General features: G+C 43.6%; 1 protein-coding gene across 2 annotated transcripts in view; it reads right to left on the bottom strand.

The window, feature by feature from the left end:
* Nucleotides 1–1,695: 1,695 nt before the first annotated feature.
* The window catches only part of TMEM187 (transmembrane protein 187), a 43,048-nt gene continuing 33,700 nt past the window's right edge, over nt 1,696–11,043 (bottom strand). The window contains exon 3 of one of the 2 annotated variants that reach the window (XR_008995247.1): nt 1,696–3,558. The gene's annotated coding sequence lies outside the window, so the exon portion shown is untranslated. Of the gene's footprint in view, nt 3,559–5,231; nt 6,843–11,043 lie in introns of those variants that run through there. The other variant, XR_008995248.1, reaches the window with a different exon arrangement.

Genomic DNA, 11,043 nt, shown 5'->3' with positions numbered 1-11,043 from the left:
AACCTCAAGGTCATGAAGATACTCTTCCTTGGCTTGTAAACACTTCATGGCTTTATCTGTCATACTTAGGTCTATGCTACATATCAAATTGATTTTTGTTTCTGGTGGTAGATAGGCACCAAGATGTCCTTCTTACCCCACATCATCTCATCTCATCTGATTTATGCCACGCCAGTGAGTTCTAAGACTATCCCTGCTGAGTCGGTCGGCCAGCTGATTTGCTCAAGCCTGCCTCCGGCCTCTGCTCTCGCTCCATCCGTCTCCCTACCTGTTTCTGAGGTCTGTTCCTGAAGCCTTAGAGCCCTCCAGTTTGTTCTGCAGGATTGTCTTCCTTATTGTAGGCCCTTTGCATTTCCATATAAATTGTACAGCAATTGGAACTCTCCTCCATTGCTGATGGGAATGGAAAATGATTTGGCCACTCTGCAAAATGGCTTGGCAGTGCCTTAAAAGGCTGTCATCCACTTACACTATGATGCACCTAGTCCACTCCTAGGAGTTACCCAAGAGAAATGAATTCCTGTGTCCACACCAGGCAGACAGTTGAATTGAAACAGCCAGAATGGTCACCGGATGAGTGGAGAAACAGACTGTCTCTCAGGACAGAAAGCTGAGCATTGGCTGCCCAGGGGCCGCTGCGGAGGAAGGTCCTGGAAAGACGGGGTTCCCAGGGGCACAAGGCAACTTTAGGGGGTGATGGATATGCTCATTCTCTCCACTGTGGTGATGGTTCCACAGATACAGCTTTAAGAGCGTAGGTTTTACATCTGTGTACTTTATTTTTTGTCAATTCTACCTCAATAACGTTGTTTTAAAAAAAATACAGTGTGTCCCTTTTAAGCAGCATATCGCCCGGGGTGTTACCCGGTTAATCAGCCTGGCAATCACTATCCATTGACATTTTAATGGATTGGCCATATGGTTGTGTGTGTGTGCTCTGATTGTGGTAAATATACACGACATAATATTTACCATGTCAACCGTCTGTACACAATCCCACGGCATAACCATTACCACTACCGACACCCTCGAACTTTTTCATCATCTCCAACATACTCCGTGCACCTTAGGCAGTGGCTGCCCTCCTGCTGATAGTCTCTGCTCTCCGCCTCTGAGTTGTCACTTGGTGTTACTACACCAGGCTCACCCTCAGGGCTGGGTCTGCACTCAAGCCTGCCCCTACCCCCACCCCCGCCCTGCCCACATGCCTTCCTGCAGCTCTCTTCTTCCATCTTGGATCTGTCCCTCGCTTCTTTCTCAAATTACTTCATTTCTTGGCAGAAAATAGGGTCAAGAAAGTAATGAGACGGTAACATCACTATACTAGACATTAATGAGTATGAGCCATCCTTCGCTGTTTTCTGATCTTGACTCCTACAAACATTACCGAAAATCCTCTCGGGTCCCACAACAGAGTCAGTATATTTCCAGTAACGGTTTAAATAATAAATATGCTGTGGGTTGTCCTCTACAATGCAGGGGAAACACGCATCTCTTTCAGGTAGTTTATTAAAAGGACTGTGGGAAAATACATTGGGTTTTTTTTCCACTTTTTTATTTTTTATTAAGGTATTGATATACACTTATGAAGGTTTCATAAGAAAAACAATGTGGTTACTACATTCACCCATATTATCGAGTCCCCCCCCCAATACCCCACTGCAGTCACTGTCCATCTACACTAAGGTTTTAACAGCTTGCTTTAAGATGTAACTCACACACCATAAGGTTTACCTGTGCAATTCAGTGTTTTTTCATACATTTACAGAGTTGTGCAACCATCGCCATAACCTATTTTACAGCATTTTCATCACTGGAAAAAGAAACACTGTGCCCATGAGAAGCCCTCCCACCCCAGCCCCATCCCTGCCCCAGGGCCATGACTAATGTACTTGCTGTCTCTATGGTTTTACCTCTTCTGGACATTTCATATAAATGGAACCATACAGATGTGATCCTTTTTGTCTGATTTCTTCCCCTTAGCATGTTTTCCCCATTGCAGCACAGGTCAGCACTCCTTTTCACAGCTGAGTAACATCCCATCGTGTGGAGAGACCATATTTCGTTTAGTCATTCATCTATTGACGAATATTTGGGTCGTTTCCACTTTGGGGCTACTATGAATAGTGCTGCTATGGACATTTTTGTATGTTTTTGTGTGGCCGTGTTTTAGTTTTTCTAGAAGTGGAATTGCTAGGTCATATTGTAAATTATTGTAACATTTTGAGGATCTGTCCCACTATTTCCACGGTAGCTGCACCATTTTACACCCCCACCAGCAATGTATGAGGGGTCCACTTTGATCACGTCTTCAAAGCCTATTATTGTCCATCCTTTTCATAGTAGCCATTCTGGTAGGTGTGAAGTTTCGATTTCTACTTCCTTAATGACTGATGATGTTGAGCATCTTTTCATGTGCAGAGTCATTTTCCTTCAGCTTGAAGAACTACCTGCACTATTTCTTATGTTTCTATTTCTTATAGTGCAGGTGGGCTGACATTGAGTTGCCCAAACCTTTGCCTGAAATCTATTTGTTTTCTGCCTTCATTTTTAAAGGCATAGAACTCCAGGTTGGTCAGTTTTCTTGTTCAGTGCTTTGAAAGATATCGTCCTGTTACCTTTCATTATTTCTGTTGAAAATCGGTCTTACTATGGTGCTTTTGGGGGCAAGGTGTTGCTTCCCTCTGGCTGGTTTGATTAGTTCTCTGTCTTGGATTTTGAACAGTTTGACTACCATGTGCCTCTCTGTGATTTTCTTTGTATCTATGTTGCTTGATGTTTGTAACCTTGAATCTAGGGTTTGATGTCTTTTTGTCAGGTTTGAACAATTCTCAGTATCTCTTCAAATGTTACTTCCACGCTCCCCTCCTCTGTTGTGTGGAACAAGCCAGGGTGACTGTGGTGCTCACCTCCTCAAGTGCTGCCTGCTTTCCAAAATATACATTGCTCAGCTTCTATAGCTGTTCTCAGTGAGAGTGAGTCTGACATTCTCTGTCATGGTGTGGGTGAAACTGTAACATTTCCAGACTATCTCGCCTGGCTTTAGTACATCTGCACATCAATAGGTGTTCAGAGATGGAAAGAAGTATGGCTTGAGTGCATTTGCGTCATTCCTCAGGGGTGGAGAGAAGGTCATCTCCTGTCAATGGGTAATGACCTGGGCAAGGAGGGCTTGTCTGTACCTGAGAGGTGAGGGGGAGGGCCGGTTTTGCTTCTGCTGGAGCAGGAAAGAGAGAAGGCCCTGGACTGCAGTTTGTGAGCAATAAGCGGGTTTTAAACTTAATTTCTCCCTTTGACTGATTTTGGTTTTTAGAGGTATTTTGCCCCAGGATTTCCTCTCCCCGAAGAAGCTCGTCTCATTCCATCACACAACCACCAAAGCCAAATAAAACCATGCGACTTACCTTCTTCCAGACTGCATATTTCTCCCATTTGCCTCACAGCATCTCTATGGCCCAGGCCACCATCATCTCTGTCATCCTTTTGTGGGTACCTTGGTCCTGCCTAGCCCTCCAGCGTCCTCTCCTGCCACAGTCCAGCCTCTCTAATCTCTCAGTTCTGTCAATGAGAAAAAACTCAGATGTTAAACTCTGCCCTTGATTCACCCTCATTCAAGACAGATCTGTGGCCAGGCAAGTCAGAATGAAGTGGATGCTGGGGTACTTGTTTGCGGAGTCGAAGAATGAACTTAGCAAACACTTAAGGTAGGAGAGCCAGGGAAATGCTTTTATTGAGAGATACAGTGAGAGGACAGAGCTCCTGGCTCACGCTAGGAGGGGACCGGACAGCAGGTGATGGTGTGTTGTCTAGGGGATTTATAGGCCGTTGAGGATTTTTGGCAATGTGAAAAAAAGCTTAGGGGTGTGTGGACTTAAGTGGTCCCTGAATATTTAGAATTAACAACACAAGCAACTTCCTGCTCTGATGATTTCTCCCAGAGATACCAGTGACTTGGTCTGGGAGCATATCAAACAAGGCCGCCTGCCCAGCCCCCAAGGTGGGCTGAGGTATTGTTTGCTAAAGAGTATATTAAGAATCTTACTTCTTCACTTCCTCACTTTTAAAATGCAATCTTATCTTTAAGGTGGAATCCTTCCTGCTTTTTACTATGTTGTTTATGGCAGGGCTTGCTTGCCATTATTAATTGTCCAGATTGCAAGTTACCTTATCAGGTCTGAAGGAGAAAAGATGAGACAGGGACCTTGGGATCAGGCCGAGTAGGGTGAAGGCCTCCGGAGAAAAAGCAGAGCAAGATAATTACCATCAGAACACTGTAGCAATGTGCAAAGAAGTCCCTGTTGAAACTCTGTGATAAGCAGTAAGCAAAGTCAGAGTCACACTAATTCTCTAGGGTACAGATACCAGACTGGGAATATAGACATCTTCAGTGAGATCAGTCAAAACTCAAAAGGCCAGCAGCAACTTAGCCTAGAGTGTTTGAGTGTTCTGCAGATAAAGAAAAATGTGTCAGCATAACCTGTGACTTCACTGTAAAATTTACCTTAGCCTGCTAAAAGGCCCAGCTTATTTTTTTTTTTTTTTTTTTTTTTAGATAATTATTTTTTATTGAAGGGTAGTTGACACACAGTATTACATTACATTAGTTTCAGGTGTACAACACAGTGATTCAACATTTATATACATGATAATTCTAGGTACCAGCTATCACCATACCAAGTTGTTACAATATTTTGACTATATTCCTTATGCTATACATTACATCCCGGTTACTTATTTATTTTACAATTGGAAGTGTGTACTTTTTTTTGGTTGTTGTTGTTGTTAGGGCATCTCTCATATTTATTGATCAAATGGTTGTTAACGACAATAAAATTCTGTATAGGGGAGTCAATGCTCAATGCACAATCATTAATCCACCCCAAGCCTAATTTTCGTCAGTCTCCAATCTTCTGAAGCATAACGAACAAGTTCTTACATGGAGAACAAATTCTTACATAGTGAATAAGTTACATAGTGAACAGTACAAGGGCAGTCATCACAGAAACTTTTGGTTTTGCTCATGCATTATGAACTATAAACAGTCAGTTCAAATATGAATACACATTTGATTTTTATACTTGATTTATATGTGGATACCACATTTCTCTCTTTATTATTTTTAATAAAATGCTGAAGTGGTAGGTAGATACAACATAAAGGTAGAAAACATAGTTTAGTGTTGTAAGAGAGCAAATGTAGATGATCAGGTGTGTGCCTGTAGGCCCAGCTTATTTTAACCATACCTATGTGCTGTATTTCCTTCTCTGATCCTAACCAAGTAATCTGCAACCTAGGAAAAAGGCTAATTTAGTAAGCAAGCCCAACTATAGGCAGTCCAAGAAGTTAAGAAGTAAGATTCTTAACTTACTTCAGCAAACAGACAACAACTCAGCCCACCTTGGGGGCAGGGTAGGCAGTCTTTATTGACATGCTCCCAGAAGGAAACTGCTACCTTGAGAAAGAATCAGAGCTGAAAATCTCCTCTGTTACTCATCAAGAATGAGCATTCTGGGACCACTCAACAAGTCTGCACCCCTAACCCTTTACCCTCATTCTTGAAAATCCTCAACCACCCATAAAACCCCTAGACAAGGAGCCAACCATGCACTCTCTTGTCCCCTCCTGGTGTGAGCCGGGAGCTCTGTCCTCTCACTTTCTCTCTATATAAAAGCCTGTACCTCGCTCTCCTACCTTGAGTGTTTGTGAAGCTCATTCTTTGGCTTCGTGAACAAGAACCCTGGCATCCAAGACAGCACATAGACCTGGGCCTTTTAACATGCTAAAGTGAATTTTACCATTACAAATGATTAGTATAATAAAAACATGTGATCTGATCTCACTGAAGAATGACTCTAGAGCTGAATGTTTAACACAGAGTTTTGGTAGGGGGTTTCCTTGCATGTAGTTACATTGCTCTGACTGCAAATATCCTGCCTTGCTTTTTCCGGAGGCCCTCACCCTACTCTGTCTAATCCTATGGTCTCTGTCTCAAAGTCACACCAAACCCGTGTCCCTTAGCTTTTCTCTTGGTTGGTGGGTGGGATTTTTGTTCCCTAAAATTCTCCAAGAGCCATAATTGTGGTCTATAGGTGACCAGTTGCCATGGCAGCCTTGACTAAGCCCTTGTGAAAGGAAGCTGGCTTTACAGTGTCAGCAGGAGGGGCTAGAACCTATGTCTCCTAGAGACAGAAGAGCAGAGAGTTGACAGTCACCTAGTGAGAAACTAGAAGAGAGGGTCAACTTCTCAGCCTCTTTCATTTTTTATCACCTCACCACACTGCAAATGTGACATCAGAAATACTCTATCACTGTTGGCTGTAGCTTCCTAGAAAGAATGAAAGTCAGCAGGCAGAAAACAGTGAATGGAGACCACCCTCTTGGGTTGGGTTTTCTGCTGAGTCACTACCTTCATGGCTACTAGAGATAAGGACTCCCCCTCTCTTAGTTTGTTTCTAAGGCAACCAGTGAGCAGGCTGGGAGTGAAGCCAGCCTGGGATCAGAGGGAGTTCCATTCCTGGCCACCATGTGGCCTTTTATTTTTCCCTAGCCAGAACATTTTTAGAATCCATCCTTTTTAAAAACAAACTTTGCCTTTTAAAAATACCTGCTCATTAGGATCCCAGTTTGAAAAAGACATATGCACCCTGTAAGGTAAACGAAACCAGACCAGACAAGCAGCAACAAAGGAGCCAAAAAAAATGTATTAGCGCAATCCCGGGCAAGGTTCACTGGTCTGCGCACAGGCCAGGGAGGTTGCATCCAGCAGGAGGGGTAACAGGCTTATCAAGGGCACTGGGAGAGCCCTGAGGGCATGATCACCAATGATTGGTCATGCTAGGTTGCTGGGGAGAGAGTACCGTGATGCATGTTTTAGGTGGGACCTGCGGCTAGGGACCTTCCATTGAATCATTTGAGTGACATTCGCCGTTCTCTTCCTTACTTGGCTCCAGACAGGTTCCTCCAGTGAGACCCATCCCTTCCTCCAGTCTTATACACCCTATGTTTATCACAGCACTATTTACAATAGCCAAGAAATGGAAGCAACCTACGTGCCATCAGTAGATGAATGGATAAAGAAGATGTGGTACATATACACAATGGAATATTATTCAGCCATAAGAAGAAAACAAATCCTACCATTTGCAGCAACATGGATGGAGCTAGAGGGCATTATGCTCAGTGAAATAAGCCAGGCAGAGAAAGACAAGTATCAAATTATTTCACTCATCTGTGGAGAAGGAGAACCAAGAAAAAACTGAAGGAGCAAAACAGCAGCAGATTCACAGAACCCAAGAATGGACTCACAGTTACCAAAGGGAAAGGGACTGGGGAGGATGGGTGGGAAGGGAGGGATAAGGGGGAAAACAGAGCATTATGATTAGCACACATAATGTAGGGGGGGACACGGGGAAGGCAGTATAGCACAGAGAAGACAAGTTGTGACTCTATAGCATCTTACTATGCTGATGGACAGGGACTGTAATGGGGTATGTGGGGGGGGCTTGACAATGGGGGAATGTAGTAACCAGTAATGATACAATATCATTAATTATATATTAATGATACCAAAGTAAAAAATAAATAAATACAAATAAAAGTACTTGCTCATTAATGAGGAAATGACGGTCTCTTCAACAGAGGCAAAACTGGACAGCTACATGTAAGAGAATGAAACTGGATCACTGTCTAACCCCATACACAAAAGTAAATTCAAAATGGATCAAAGACTTGAATGTAAGTCATGAAACCATAAAACTCTTAGAAAAAAACATAGGCAAAAGTCTCTTGGACATAAACATGAGCGACTTCTTCATGAACATATCTCCCCGGGCAAGGGAAACAAAAGCAAAAATGAACAAGTGGGACTATATCAAGCTGAAAAGCTGTACAGCAAAGGACACCATCAATAGAACAAAAAGGTACCCTACAGTATGGGAGAACATATTCATAAATGACAGATCTGATAAAGGGCTGACATCCAAAATATATAAAGAGCTCACACACCTCAACGAACAAAAAGCAAATAATCCAATTAAAAAATGGGCAGAGAAGCTGAATAGACAGTTCTCTAAAGAAGAAATTCAGATGGCCAACAGACACATGAAAAGATGCTCCACATCACTAATTATCAGGGAAATGCAAATTAAATCCACAATGAGATATCAACTCACACGAGTAAGGATGGCCAACATAGAAAAGACTCTGAACAAGAAATGCTGGTGAGGTTGTGGAGAAAGGGGAACCCTCTTACACTGCTGGTGGGAATGTAACTTAGTTCAACCATTGTGGAAAGCAGTATGGAGGGTCCTCAAAAAGCTCAAAATAGAAATACCATTGGACCCAGGAATTCCACTTCTAGGAATTTACCCTAAGAATGCAGTTTCCCAGTGTCAAAAAGACATATGCATCCTTGTTTATCGCAGCACTATTTACAATAGCCAAGAAATGGAAGCAACCTAAGTGTCCATCAGTAGATGAATGGATAAAGAAGAGGTGGTACATATACACAATGGAATATTATTCTGCCATAAGAAGAAAACAAATCCTACCATTTGCAACAACATGGATGGAGCTAGAGGGTATTATGCTCAGTGAAATAAACCAGGCGGAGAAAGACAAGTATCAAATGATTTCACTCATCTGTGGAGTATAAGAACAAAGAAAAACTGAAGGAACAAAACAGCAGCAGAATCACAGAACTCAAGAAGGGACTAACAGTTACCAAAGGGAAAGGGACTGGGGAGGATGCGTGGGAAGGGAGGGATAAGGACGGGGAAAAAGAAAGGGGGCGTTACGATTAGCATGTGTAGTGGGGGGGGGCACGGGGAGGGCTGTGCAACACAGAGAAGATGAGTAGGGATTCTGCAGCATCTTACTAGGCTGATGGACAGTGACTGTAATGGGGTTTGTGGAGGGGACTTGGTGAAGGGGGGAGCCTAGTAAACATAATGTTCTTCATGTAATTGTAGATTAATGATACCAAAAAAAAAATGAAACAATACAGAAAAAAAATACTTGCTCATTAAAATAAATCCAAACAGTGCAGAAATGCAGTGTTCAGAGGAAGAAAAGCCCCTTCTCACTTTCCCAGCCTGGAATCTCCTCCCCGAGAGCAGCCCTGCAATCCTCCACGGCTCACCTCCCATGACTCAGAGCGCACCCGTGAACCTGCACCTCGCAGGCTCCACCAACGGTGTGCTTAAAGGCTGCTCCCAATGGCACAGATGAACCGTACTTTTGTTCTGCAGAGCTGGGGAGTAGTCGCTGTATGAATATTCTATATATTTATTTAACCAGTCCTCAGGGGAGTTAGGTTGTTTCTAGTCTTTCTGTTTTTGCTGTTGCCATCGTAAACAATCCTGTATCCTTGCACGTGTATTTTTGCACATCTTAGGCAAGGGCATCTGTAGGCGAGACTCCCAGGAGTGAGATTACTGGGTCATTCTGGTAGGTGCAGCCAAAGTGGCCTCCAAAACACTGCGTGTAGGCAAAAGTTTCACCTTTGCAAATCTAATCAGTGAAAAGGCTACCTTGCTTTTTGTTTGCATTTCTTTCAGTGTGAGTAAGGTTTGTCTTCACAGGCTTTTTGAATTTCACATGAGCTATCCAGTCACATCCATGGGCAGATTTCCACCAGGTTGTGGGGCTTTTTTTTATTGGTAGCAGGAGTTCTTTCCATATGCAGGATCATAACACTTGATGTATCCATATGTGTTGCAAATATTTTGTCCTGGCTTGTGATGTGGCTTTGACTTTGTTCATGGTACTTTCCAAGCAAATATTTACTAATCTTTTCCTTTATAGCTTCTGACTTGCAGTTTCGGGCTTCAAAAGGCTTTCCCCACTTAAACATCATTTGAAAAGGCCACTCATGTTTTCTTTTGCTATAAGCTTATCTTTTAATGTTTAAATAATGTTAAATATGCAAAAGACAAACATTCACCTAATAGGTATACACAGAGAACAGCACCCAATAAACAGAGGATACATACTTTTCAAACATACATGAAATATTCAGAGAAATATTGTGCTGTGTGGGTCACAGCACAAATGTCAACTAATTCCAAAATGTGGAAATCAGACAGACCAGTGACTGCAATGCAAAGAAATTAGGATGAACCAGAAGATAACACCACCTCCCTGCAAAACCTCCAACTGGAATTTTAAAATCCCCCTTTTAAATTAAGTTTGGGTTAGGAGGAAATTTTTTAAAAAACAGTAAATACTAAATACAAATTTATTTCAATACATTTGACATTTTAGGTTAAAAGAACGACTTTCTTTGAAAAGTAGAAAACTCCAAAATTGTCTCAAAAGAAGTACAAAGTCTGAATAGAACAAAAATGACGTGAAATGGAGTTGCCAGCCACAATGCTAAGTCTGTCAAGGGTGGGGGAGCGTGCAATGGGCCAGGCGAGTCCGCGGCTGGCGCAGGACAAATTCCTTTCGCCTTTCACAACGGCACTCACGCAAGGTGGGGAGCTTATCCCAGAATCCGGGCCCCGCATGGCGGGGCAGGTTGGAGGCTAGCGGGCTGCGTCTGCCCGTGCCCGATTTGGGCACCGGGCCTTGGACACTGTTCTGCATCTTTGGCTAATTAATTTGGGAACGCAGCACCACCTACACTGAAGACGGGTGTGGTCTCTACCTGTGAGCAGCCACCAGAGCCACAGAGCCACTAGGTGATACAAGGGACACCCCTCCACCATTTTCCCAATTGCAGCTGTTGGCTGTAGACTCCCCAAAATGACCACCAGGAAAACCTGTTGTTCAGACAAAGCGGAGTTTACTGGACTCACTGCAATGAGGAAGACCAACCCGGACCAGAGAAAGCGCGAAGGAAGCGGAGAAGCGGACGAGCCGGCGAGCCGGCGGGGATTTCAAGGCGGGAACCTGAGGTCGGGCCGGTGTTCTGACATCATCGCATCGGATTGGTGGGCAAGCCTAGGGGCGGGGCTCGGACAGGGTCACCCGGAAGCCCCACCGAGTGGTGGGTCACAGGCGTCACCTTCCAGAAGCAAGTGCGTCCTGGCGCCCGGAGCT

This window comes from Manis pentadactyla, chromosome X, assembly GCF_030020395.1.
Source record: "Manis pentadactyla isolate mManPen7 chromosome X, mManPen7.hap1, whole genome shotgun sequence".
NCBI lineage: Eukaryota > Metazoa > Chordata > Mammalia > Pholidota > Manidae > Manis > Manis pentadactyla.
The sequence above is the reverse complement of the archived record's forward strand: the minus strand, read 5'-3'. Positions and strand labels throughout refer to the sequence as shown.